Source organism: Panthera tigris, chromosome C2, assembly GCF_018350195.1.
Source record: "Panthera tigris isolate Pti1 chromosome C2, P.tigris_Pti1_mat1.1, whole genome shotgun sequence".
Taxonomy (NCBI): domain Eukaryota; kingdom Metazoa; phylum Chordata; class Mammalia; order Carnivora; family Felidae; genus Panthera; species Panthera tigris.
The window spans coordinates 93,765,644-93,777,731 of record NC_056668.1 but is presented as its reverse complement, the minus strand read 5'-3'; the positions used below and the strand labels follow the sequence as shown (position 1 = coordinate 93,777,731).

Below are 12,088 nucleotides of genomic sequence, written 5' to 3'. Positions count from 1 at the left end.
GATAATTTTTTACTTGTAAAACAAGTTAAAAAAATAGCACAAAGAATTCCTGAATACCTATCACAGTGTTTCCCCAAATGTTACTATTTCTTATGCCACATAAATGTGAAATTATCACAGTCAGAAAGTTAACATTAACAAAATACTGATTATCTGATCAACAGTTCTCAAGTTCACCAACTGTCCCACTGATGTTCTTTTTCTGGTCCAGAATCCAGTCCAGGTTCACATGTTACATGTTAGTCTTCCTTAATATGAAACAGATTCTCAGTCTGTCTTTGTCTTTCATGCCCTTCCCTTGACACATCTGAAGAGTTACTGCCCAGGTACTTTTCAGAATATCCCTCAATTTAGGTTTGTCTGATCTTGATTGAATCCATACTAGACACTTTTAGCAAGAACACCCTAGAAGTGACTTTATTTCCTTCTGAGTGCATTTCATCAGAAGTGCCAATTTGTTGCTGTATTACCCATGAGGTACCTTTGATTACTGTTTGTTTTTTCGTATTCTACATATTTCATAAGAAAAATGGAGTAATAATAGTACTTGCGAGGACTAAATGGAAAAGAAAAATGGTAGATGAAGCACTTAACACCATTCTTGAAACACAGTAGGACTTAACTATTATACTATTACATCATCATCTTTTTTTCTTTTAAAAGCATATGGGACAATTAGGAAATTGTAAAACCGACATGGGTGTTGCTGATGGAACCGCACTGGGGTCATCTGCAGATACACATTCTGCTTTTGCATTTGCTGCTGCAGCTGTGGCCCCTAAGCCAGGACAATTCCAGCAGGCTCAGAAAGATCACGGCCCTCAGTGTTCCTCTGCAAGGGCAGTGAATGTAACTAGAGTGCCATTTGAATGTTTGGCTATTGTACACTCGGCGGCAGGGGACATGTCCATTCAGCCCTGGATCTGGCCTACAAGATGTCAGGTAACCTTTTCAAGGCCATGAGATTTTAATAGACTTTGAAGTAAAGTTACCAGATACTATGTTTTTGCCTGGCTGAAACATACAATTAATGTATGAATCTGGGTTTTACAAGTGACATCTGCATTCTGTGTTTATTTAACTAACTGCAGACTGATTGACATGTAGGCATTTTGTAATATTTTTCTATTAGTCTGTGAATAGGCAGTCCAATGAATTATTTATTGGTCTAACACATCCTGGTGCTCTTTTCTTTTCTTTTTTTTTTTTTTAAGAAAACATTCTCTATTGGAAGTCTTGGCCTTGCTTAGTCAATTAACCTTCCCCTGTCCAGACCTCCTCTCTTGAGGAATAAGCCACCAAAATCCAAAGTAGCATTCTCATGTGCAGAGGAAGGGATCATGCCTGCTCAAGACCTTAGTCCCCTCCTGTTGTAATCTCCCCAAAGCCAGATGTGAAACCCCACTCCCAAATCAACTACAATTGATGAACATGCATTCAGTTACTATGCTTTTCTAGAAATAAGCTAAAGCTGCTGTGGCAAAGGAGAGAGATGGCAGAACCCTGTTCCTGCCAGATTTAGCCTCATTGCCCTGAAAATAACCAATGGTGCCAGGGATGGGGATGGGGTAGAGGGTGGAGAAAGTGACAAGAGCTATTGAATCAGAAGTTGTCATTCTATTTTCCCTTTTCTTTTACCCTCTGCTCCCTCTGGTGCTGCTTTTTCCCATGCTCCCCTCTACTCCAGTGCCATATTGGTAGTTCAAGTGATGGTGGCCTGCTCTGGGGTAGTTGAGGAGGAGATGATGATCAGTAGGGTGGGATTCAGAGGATACTTTGAAGCTAGCTGACAGGTCTTGCTAATTGCTTGAGGGGTGGGAGTGAAAGAGAGGTCAATGATAGTATCAAATTTTTGGCCTGAGCAACTGGCAGGGTGCTGGTGTCTTTTACTGAGGTGAAGAACACAGAGAGGAATGAATTTGGAGGTAGGGAAAGTCAAGACTTTGTTTTGGGACCTTTTATGACTAAGATGCCTATTACTGAACAACAGAGAGATGCCAAGTAAGCTCTTCGGATACACAATTTGAAATTTTAAAGTATAGTGAAAAGAACATGGGATTTTGTGTGATACATTTGGAGTTCTAATCACATTATAAGAGCGTAACAATATATTTAACTTCTCTGAGCCCCAATTTCCATATTTGTCAATTGCAAATTTTATTACCCATATTTCAGTTGCTTATTGCTTTGTAACAAATCACTCTAATATATAGTGGCTTAAAATAACAGTTATTTAAGTTGTTTATTACTTTTTAAATGATTCAGTGGGGTGGGGCTCAGCTGGGTGGTTCTTCTACTAGTTTTGCTTGATTATCTTATTCACCTGCATTTAACAGGGAGTTTTGCTAAAGACTGAAATAATCTAAGATGGCCTCTCATTCCCTAGAACCTCTTTCCATGTGGCCTCTCATTATTTCATGATTGTGCCTGAGCTTTTTGCACAGCAACTAAATCTCAAGAGGAAAAAGCCAATGTCTAAGCACTTACTCTGTCTCGGCTTATCGTGTTTGCTAATGTTCCATTGGGCAAAGCAAATCACATGGCCAAGCCCAGAATCACTGTGGGAAGGGAATTTATAGTGGTTGATACTCGGAGGGTGTGGCTAACAAGGAAACACCAAGTAAGAGTCTACCACAACCTACTTGGTTGGGTTTTTATGCAGATTAGACTCTCTGCCATTTGGGAGATACTCAGTAAATATTAGCTGTTATTATTAAGACATAACAACCTTTGGGGCACCTGGGGCTCAGTCAGTTAAGCGTCTGACTTCAGCTCAGGTCACAATCTCACGGTCCGTGATTTCGAGCCCCACATCGGGCTCTGTGCCCATAGCTCAGAGCCTGGAGCCTACTTTGGATTCTGTGTCTCCCTCTCTCTCTGCCCCTCCCCCACTTGCACTATGTCTCTCCCTCTCAAAAATAAAATAAAAACAAAACAAATAATTTTAAAGACATAGCAACCTTCAAAATCAATACCCAGGGCCTATATTTCCTATTTTACTTACAAACGGACAGGGGAGGAAAGTTAACTTGCTTTTTTTGTCTCTTTTCTATGTTCTCCAGGAAAAGTAGAGCTATAGTCTTTTTAGCTTTGCACTCAATTGTGCTGCCTAATAAACGCACTATGATTACTCAAAATCCAGCAAAGATATGGTCCAATATTTTGATTTTGGAAAAGTAAAAATTCTCATATATTCTCATTAAAAATGGCTTTGAAACCAAAATTAAACATCTGAACATCCATGTTCTTTCAATGATTTTTCTAAACATAAAAGTTGTGGGGCACCTGGATGGTTCAGTCAGTTAAGCATCTGACTTCAGCTCAGGTCATGATCTCATAGTTCATGACTTTGAGCCTCATGTCAGGCTCTGTGCTGACAGCTCAGAGCCTGGAGCCTGCTTCAGATTCTGTGTCTCCCTGTCTCTCTGCCCTTCCCCTGCTCAGGCTCTGTTTCTCTCTCTCTCTCTCAAAAATAAATAAAAATTAAAAAAAAAATTTAAACATAATAGTTGTATTTGATTTTTGTGTTTGTAACCTAAATCCATTATAAGTCCTTCTTTCTCTTTTTTTTTAAGTTTTTTTTTTTTTTGAGTATTTAGTTTTTTGAGAGAGGGAGAGAGAAACAGAACACAAATGGGGGAAGGGCAGAGAGAGGGAGACACAGAATCCGAAGCAGACTCCAGGCTCTGAGCTGTCAGCACAGAGCCTGACGCAGGACTTGAACTCACGAACCGTGAGATCATGACCTGAGCCAAAGTTGGACGCTCTACCAACTAAGTCACCCAAGAGCCCTGTAAGTCCTTATTTCTAACTGTAATTTTCCCACTATTTCTTTGCCATTTGATATTTTTTCCTACATCAGTCACATCAAGGTCACTATAAATATTTCAATAGTAAAGGAACAAATCACCCATGCTTTACCCTTAGCTCTTCTCCACAAAAAACACACAAAGCAATTCATTGTCTAGGAGAGAAATGGACATATAAAGACAGCATATATGTGTTGTTTTATCCCATTCTGGGCCCCAGAATTTTTACTATAATGGTCACATAAGGAATCTGCCAGCCCAGAGGCGCCTGGGTGGCTCAGTTGGTTGAGCGTCTGACTACGGCTCAGGTCATGATCTCACTGTCTGTGATCTGAGCTCCGTGTCGGGCTCTGTGCTGACAGCTCAGAGCCTGGAGCCTGTTTCAGATTCTGTGTCTCCCTCTCTCTCTGCCCCTCCCCCACTCATGCTCGCTCTCTCTCTCTCTCTCTCTCTCTCTCTGTCAGTAATAAATAAACATTAAAAACATTAAAAAAAAAAAAAAAAAGAATCTGCCAGCCCAGATACCTCTGTATCTTTATATTACAATATCCAGAAGGGTTCTGAAACCTGGGACTTTTTAAAGATGGAAAAATCGGGGCACCTGGGTGGTTCAGTTGGTTAAGTGTCTGACTTCAGCTCAGGGCATGATGTCACGGTTTTTAAGTTCAAGCCTCGCATCGGGCTCTGTGCTGACAGCTCAGAGCCTGGAGCCTGCTTCGGATTCTGTGTTTCCCCCTCTTTCTCTGCCTCTCCCCGACTCACACTGTCTCTGTCTCAAAAATAAACATTAAAAAAAAATTTAAGGGGCGCCTGGGTGGCTCAGTCAGTTGAGCGTCCAACTTCGGCTTGGGTCATGATCTCACGGTTCGTGAGTTTGAGCCCTGCATCCGGCTCTGTGCTGATAGCTCAGAGCCTGGAGCCTGCTTTGGGTTTTGTGTCTCCTTCTTTCTCTGCCCCTCTCACACTCGCTCTCTGACTCTATCTCTCAAAAAAATAAAGATGAAAAAATGATTTTTGAGAATGATTGTATTCAGGTTATGATAACATATATATGTATATATGTATACATATACATACATTTTATTTATAGTAACAAAAGCACCATGTAGAAAAGCTCTGTTATCATCAGTAGGGTAAAAATACTTAGCCAGTGGTGTTTGGTGAATATTTCTTTTCTTCTTTGCATTTTATGAGCTCCATAAATTCTGTTTCAATTCTATCCCCAGATCTCAGCCCTGCTCATACTGAGAGGCCGTTTCTTTGGGCCCTGAATTCCCATGGCAGAGCATTTTTTGTCTGTCTTTGAAATGATTTGTAAAATGTTATCTCCTCGTTGTATGTGTGAGCCTGTTTCCCTGCCACCGCAGTTCCACCTCACCTTCTACATCCTGTGTGTGTTTCTGCTTGTGTGACCCTGGGAAAGATGATTTATTCTCTTTCCTTTGACAAGAAAAATAACTTCCTGTTTGGGATCCAAACATAAAATCCTTCATCCATTGGCGGCAGCTTGATTGTCATAACATGTCCTGTGTAACACCTCTAAACACCCCTCTCCATCAAAGCAGCACAGGGGCACTCTTGCTAAATCATAATGCACACAATGTCGTCTGGGTAACAATAGTAAAAGGACACAAAACAAATTAGATATGGATCCATTCCGTGTCTCAGAACTGACTTTTCCCTTCGTTACTGAAGTGCTGATGCCACTTTCATAAAAACCCACGGTTTACTTTATTCTTATGAGTCAAACAACTTCCTTTCTTCACTCTATTTATAGAAATGCATTAGGAACTTATTTTCAAATTGGAAAATCATTGGCTATGAAAACATGTTTTTATTTGTTTCAGATCACACCATCCTAGTGCCAACTTATGCATTCTCCTAAACTGAAAAGACATTGACCCATTTTTCACCTTATTTCCACACAACAACTACATAAGCTACATGAGTCAGGATAATCTCAATTACGTTGTAGTAACAACCAACGCTGAATTTCAGTGATTTCTTAAGATTTATTTCTCACTCATGCTACCTTTCAATGTGAGTCGGCTGGAGACCTCTGGTCACCACAGTCACCCCAGGACCTGGACCGGCAGAGGCTCCATCTCGACCCGTGCATTTACGATCATCCCGGCAAGGAATAGAGAACGTGGCAAACTATGCACTGGCTCTTAAAACTTCTTGCGAGAGTTAATGTATCATTTTGCTCATATTGTACTGGGGCAAAGCAGGTCATGCGGCCAAGCCTGTCTTAAAGGGGGAGAAGTCCAAACCTACTATGTTTCCAGCTGGAGAATGTGGAATGTGTGTGAAGAGCCCCAGTGATTGTTCTAGCACTTACAAGTGAACTTCACCAAAAAGGAAAGTTGAATGACAACTGAATGACTGGGGTACCTGGGTGGCTCAACTAGTTAAACGTCCAACTTGTGCTCACATCATGATCTCACGGTTTGTGAGTTCCAGGCCCTCACCGGGCTCTGTGCTGACAGCTCTGAGCCTGGAGCCTGCTTCGGATTCTGTGTCTCCCTCTCTCTCTTTGCCCCTCCCCCATTCGCACTCTAGGGGAGAGTTTAATAAATACACATTAAAAAAAAAAAAAAAAAGCTGTTCCTTCTCAAACCTTAAAAAAAATAAAATAAATTAAAAACATAAAACATTTGAATGAAGAAAAAGGAAGAAAAAATTACTCAGTGCTACCAAAGTAGCCACAATATAGTCACTCTTTTAAGGGCAAGGGACTGTTATGCAGCCACCAAAAATTATCGAAGAATTTATAATGACATGGTAAAATGCTCAAGATGTAATATTAAACGATGGGGTGCCTGGATGGTTCAGTCAGTTAAGCGCCGACTTCGGCTCAGGTCATGATCTCACAGTTCGTGGGTTCAAGCCCCACATAGGGCTCTGTGCTGATAGCTCAGAGCCTGGAGCCTGCTTCTCATTCTGTGTCTCGCTCTCTCTCTGCCCCTCCACTGCTCATGCTCCGTCACTCTCTCTCTCAAGAATAAGTAAGCTTTAAAATTTTTTTTTATAAGAAAAAGATGTGATACCAAACAAAAACTATCACGGTATAGTATTGTTTTCAATATTAGCTCATTAACAATGTTAGCCAGGGTTATCTCTGGCTGGTGGGATTAAAGTTTTTGTTTTCCATTTTTATACCTTGTACACTTTCTAAAATAGATATGCACATTTTTATAGAAAAATATAAATGAACTTAAAAAATACTCAAAACCTCTGTTTCATAGCTTTATTAGAATATAACTTACATACATTTACATTCACCCATCTAAACCACACAGTTATAGGAGTTTTAGTAAATACATACAGTCATGCAACTACGACAATAAAAATTTAGATGTTAGGGGCATCTGGGTGGCTCCATGGGTTGAGCCTCGGTTGACCGAGGTTGACCTTGATTTCAGCTCAGGTCATGATCCCAGGGTCATGGGATCAAGCCCTGCTCATCATGGAGCCTTCTTGAGATTATCTCTCTTTCTCCCTCTGCTCATGCTCTCTCTTTAAAATAAAACTTTAAAAAATTAGAGTATGTTCAATGCCCGCAAAAGTTCCTTAAGTCCCTTTGTGGTCCAACCTCCCCCAACAAACTCCTCGACCTGTTTTCTGCTGCTATATAGTTTTGCTTTTGCTAGAAATTTCATATAAGTGAACTGTACCATACGTAGTCTTTTATGTCTGTTTTATTTTATTCACCATGAAGGTTTTGAGATTCATTCATGTTGTTACATGCATCAGGAGTTCATTCCTTTTTATTACCAAGCAGCGATTCTATAAAATGGAAACACCATTCATCAGTTGGTAGACATTTGAGTTGTTTGTAGATTCTGGCTATTCTGAATAACACTACTATAAACATTGTATACAAATCTTGATCATATACTTTGAGTTCCCTTGGACAGATACCTAGGAATGGAATTTCTGGGTCATACAGGAAATGTTAGTTTGATTTTTTAAGAAACTTCCAACCTGTTTTCCAAAGTGGCTGTACTATTTTGCATTCTTATCAACAATGTAAGAGGGTTCTAGTTTCCCCACATTCTTATAAAAACTTGGAATTGCCTATCTTTTAATTTTAGCTATTTTAGTGGATGAAAAATACACAGTACTTGGACAACTCATGCACAGACATTTAGCTGGCATTAGCATGGTTGTAAGCTCCACTTGCATGGTGGAAACTTGAGTTTCATGCTTGCAGGCCCCCAGCAACCTAACCAAAGCTAAGGTAAGTCTTTTTTTTTTTCTTTTAAGCTTATTTATTTTGAGAGAGAGCACATGAGCAAGCAGGGGAAGGGCAGAGAGAGAGAGAGAGAGAGAGAGAGAATCCCAAACAGGCTCTGCACTGTAAGCGCAGAGTCTAATGTGGGGCTTGAACTCATGAACTGTGAGCTCATGACCTGATCTGAAACCAAGAGTTGGATGCTTAACTGCTGAATCACCCAGGCGCCCCACTAAGGTTAAGTCTTCACTAACTACCGAAAGCTTCATGCCCTCATTACTCTAGACTTGGGCCGAGTAAGTTTCTTACAGTAACATGACATATGCAACTCAAGTTATATACAAACTAACCAGGATAGATATTTGTGCTCCTTGAAAATGTGTGTGTTGTGGGTAGGGGAATGGAGATGGAATTATGTTCTGAAATGCCACTGAATTTTTCTTTCTTTTTTGGTTTGACCAGACAAAGTATGAACTGAATTTATAATTATTCCTTGATAACTACAAGGACCGGAAGCAACTGCTATGGTACTAATGGAATTCTTTGGCTTGGGATGAGCCTAGGGAAATGGGATACTTACATGTAAGAAAGGTAAAGGAGAAAAATCCCAAGAGAAACTGTGTGTGTAAGTTTCATGTTGTGTATGAGGAGATGTGCTGCACTGTTGTTGATGAATATTGTCCTAGAATAAAAATTTCCTAGGTTCAGACTAAGCTCTTCCATTTATCAGCTGTGTGACCTTAGATGAGCCATTCAAACTCTCTGGTTTCTTCATCTGTAGAATGAGTATAATACTATCTGACCTACCTAGTGCACGGTAACCAGGGATACAAGCTGCCCTATAGAATTGTACTGCAATTTACATTATTTGTACATAGTATACTTGTACTTTTCATTTCACCTTTTATCTTATGTGATCACCCAATAACCTACTGAGGTAGGAAAGAGTAGTTATTATCTCCATTTATAGACTAAACTGAGATTCAGAGGGTTTGAAATCCCACAGTGAAATTTGTTATAAAAGAAAGACTTCTAATTCCCTGGCCAATGGATTATTATTTTGTGTTGTAATTATTTTTTTTAATGTTTATTTATTTATTTTTCAGAGAGAGATTGAGAGAGGCAGAGAGAGAGAGGGAGACAGAGAATCCCAAGCAGGCTCCGTGTTGTCAGCACAGGGCTCAAATTCAAGAACCATGAGATCATGACCTGAGCCAAGATCAAGAGTCATACGCTTAACTGAATAAGCCACCCGGGCACCCCTGTGTTGTAATTCTTTATGTTATATGTTGTGCTGTAATTTGCCACGTTTTAATTGAAATACAGCCACGTTCAATTTATTTCTGTACTGTCTATGACTGCTTTTTGTGCTACAAGGGCAGAGTGAGTCATTGCATGAGAGACCACATGGCTTAAAGCCTAGAATATTTACTATATGGCACTTTAAGAAAATATTTGCTAACCCTTGCTTAAATGCTTTGTGTATGTATTAATTCACGTATTTCTCCTAACAATCCTATGAAGCAGGCTATATTAGGATCCCCATTACACATTTGAGGAAAGCAAGGTAGAGAAAGGTAGAGCAACCAGATCAAAGTCAAACAGCAAGTAAGTGGAAGCGCTGAGGTTTGATCCCAAGTATTCTGGATTCCAAACTTTTGCTCTTAATCCCTTTCATTATTAGTCTCACCTACTCCTATTGGGCCGTATTTCATTCAGGCAACAAGAATTCATCGAGCAACTATTAACTGCATTGTTCCAGGTAATGGACGCCATTCTAGGGATTGGGGATAGAGTAGAACAAGGTCCTATGGAGCTCACATTCCAGTGGGGGAGAGAGACAATTAACAAGTAACCAAATGAACAAGTAAGATTGTCTCAGAGAGTGATGAAGGCTGTGAAGTAAAGTAGGCTAGAGTGACAAGGACAGAGAAGTGGGTGGAGCCGGGGGTAGGGAGAGGAGTTGCCAGAAACTAGCTGCGTATGTTGAACATATTTGACTGTGATCTTCCCCAAGGCAAGGCCCTTGCTCATCCTTCTTTGCCTCTCCGGCCCCTGTCGCAGAGTAAGCACTCAGAAACCATGTGAGTCCATATGGCTGGTCCTTCCTCCACCTGCCTTCCCACTGGCCTTTGCCTGCCCCTTCATCTGGCTTTGTATCTGAGTGTTCACATGGCCCCTTCTTTCACACAACATCATGAGCCTCCAGCGGTCATGACCGCTGAGTCTGAGTTCCACAGACAGTTCAGAGTTTTGCACAGAAAGGGCCCTCAAGAATAATTTCTAACTGACATTTATAATCAACCATCAGCCTGGAGTGTTTCAAAAATAGCCACGTACATTGACATTTTAGTTAGTGCTGTATGTCATCTATAGTTTTCTCTCTCTTTTCTGAGGTAATAGGGAGGACCACAGTCATTGGCAACAAAGATCAGTCTCCAGTCCTGTCTGCATCTCTGTGAGCTGCCAGTGGCACTTCCATCCCCCTGCTCCATTTACCTGGCCCTGAGTCCTAGTGAGTCCAGCCTACCTGTGGGAGGTTGGGCTTCCACCTTAAGATACAGAAGGTGGGGAGGAGGGAATGACCCGAGTCCCTACAGGTAACACACAAATATACCATGTTTGGGTACAGTCTCAGTAGCTGATTAAAGGTTGATTTTAGATTCATACTATCAACTCATAGGAAACACAGCTTTCCAGGGATGATTTAAGTAGAAATTCCATCCTCCTGCCAAACTAGCCCTTTGCAAGCATAAGCAAACCCAGAGCCCCCATGATGAAGGATGGAAGGAATGATTGACTGCCTGGAGAGAACCTGATATGAGCATTTTCAGTCCTGGCTTCTGGCCTGACCTTGTATGACCTTTGCGATTGTCCTGGGCAGGCTGACTTCGTGACACCTGTCTTCTATAGGAATTGTCAATGCCAACCCCACCTGGCTCCACTCAGCTGGAAGCTGGCTCTGGCCGACACTGCCTGCTGCTACCCTGCTGATGCCCACATTTCCCTTTATGGTTTTCCATTTGCCCTTATCTCCTTTGCTACCTCCTCTTGCTATTTATTTATTTATTTATTTATTTATTTATTGCCTTTCTGTATTCCTATGACTACTAATTGCACATGTTTGAAAATATCCTGTTGCCGAAAAATGTTTTGTTCTGGATATGAAACTTTTTCCAGGAAAGGCTGGGAACAGATCCTGGAGACTAGAAATAAAAGCTATTTGTATGTGTATTAGATTCCTAGGGCTGCCATAACAAATTGCCACAAATTGGGCGGTTTAAAGCAAGAGGAATGTATTCTCTCACAGTTCTAGAGGCTAGAAATCTGAGATTAAGGTTTTGGCAGGAACGGCCTTGTTCTCTCTAAAGGCTCTAGGGAAGAATCCTTCCTCACCTCTTCCAGCTCAGGCGCTTACCAGTAATCCTTGTCACTCTGGTTTGTAGCTACATCGGTTCATTGTCTGTTGTCATGTGGTCTTTTCCCTTGTGGGTGTCTCTGTGTCCAAATCTCCCTCTCCTTTCTCTCATAAAGACACCAGTCATCGGATTTAGGGTCCACCCCCATTCAATATGACCTCATTTTGACTTGATTACATCTGCAAAAATTCTAGAAGGTCAAGTTAGGTCACATTCCAAATAAGGTCACATTCTCAGATGCCAGGGATTAAGACTTGGACATATCTTGGGGTGCCTGGGTGGCTCAGTCGGTTGAGCATCCGACTTTGGCTCAGTTCACGATCTCGCAGCTCGTGAGTTCAAGCCCTGCGTTGGGCTCTGTGCTGACGGCTCAGAGCCTGGAGCCTGCTTCAGATTCTGTTTCCATCTCTCTCTGCCCCTTCCTCTCCCTCTCTCTCTGAAAATATGAGTAAACATTAAAAAATTTAAAAAAAAGACCAGGGCAAAAACTCTCACTGGATTTAAAAAAAAAAAAAAAAAGACTTGGACATATCTTTTGGAGAGGGGGGCACAACTGAACACACGGCAGTATGGGTTGGCTGTATTTAGGAATGTGAGGTAACATTTGGCCCACGCCATGTTGC

General features: G+C 41.2%; 1 protein-coding gene across 2 annotated transcripts in view; it reads right to left on the bottom strand.

Annotated features, from left to right (window-relative positions):
* The window catches only part of TNIK (TRAF2 and NCK interacting kinase), a 440,791-nt gene extending 429,148 nt beyond the window's left edge, over positions 1-11,643 (bottom strand). For both annotated transcript variants that reach the window (XM_042998976.1, XM_042998973.1), the window contains exon 1: positions 11,465-11,643. The gene's annotated coding sequence lies outside the window, so the exon portion shown is untranslated. The remainder of the gene's footprint in view (positions 1-11,464) is intronic.
* Between the last annotated feature and the right edge of the window lie 445 nt (positions 11,644-12,088).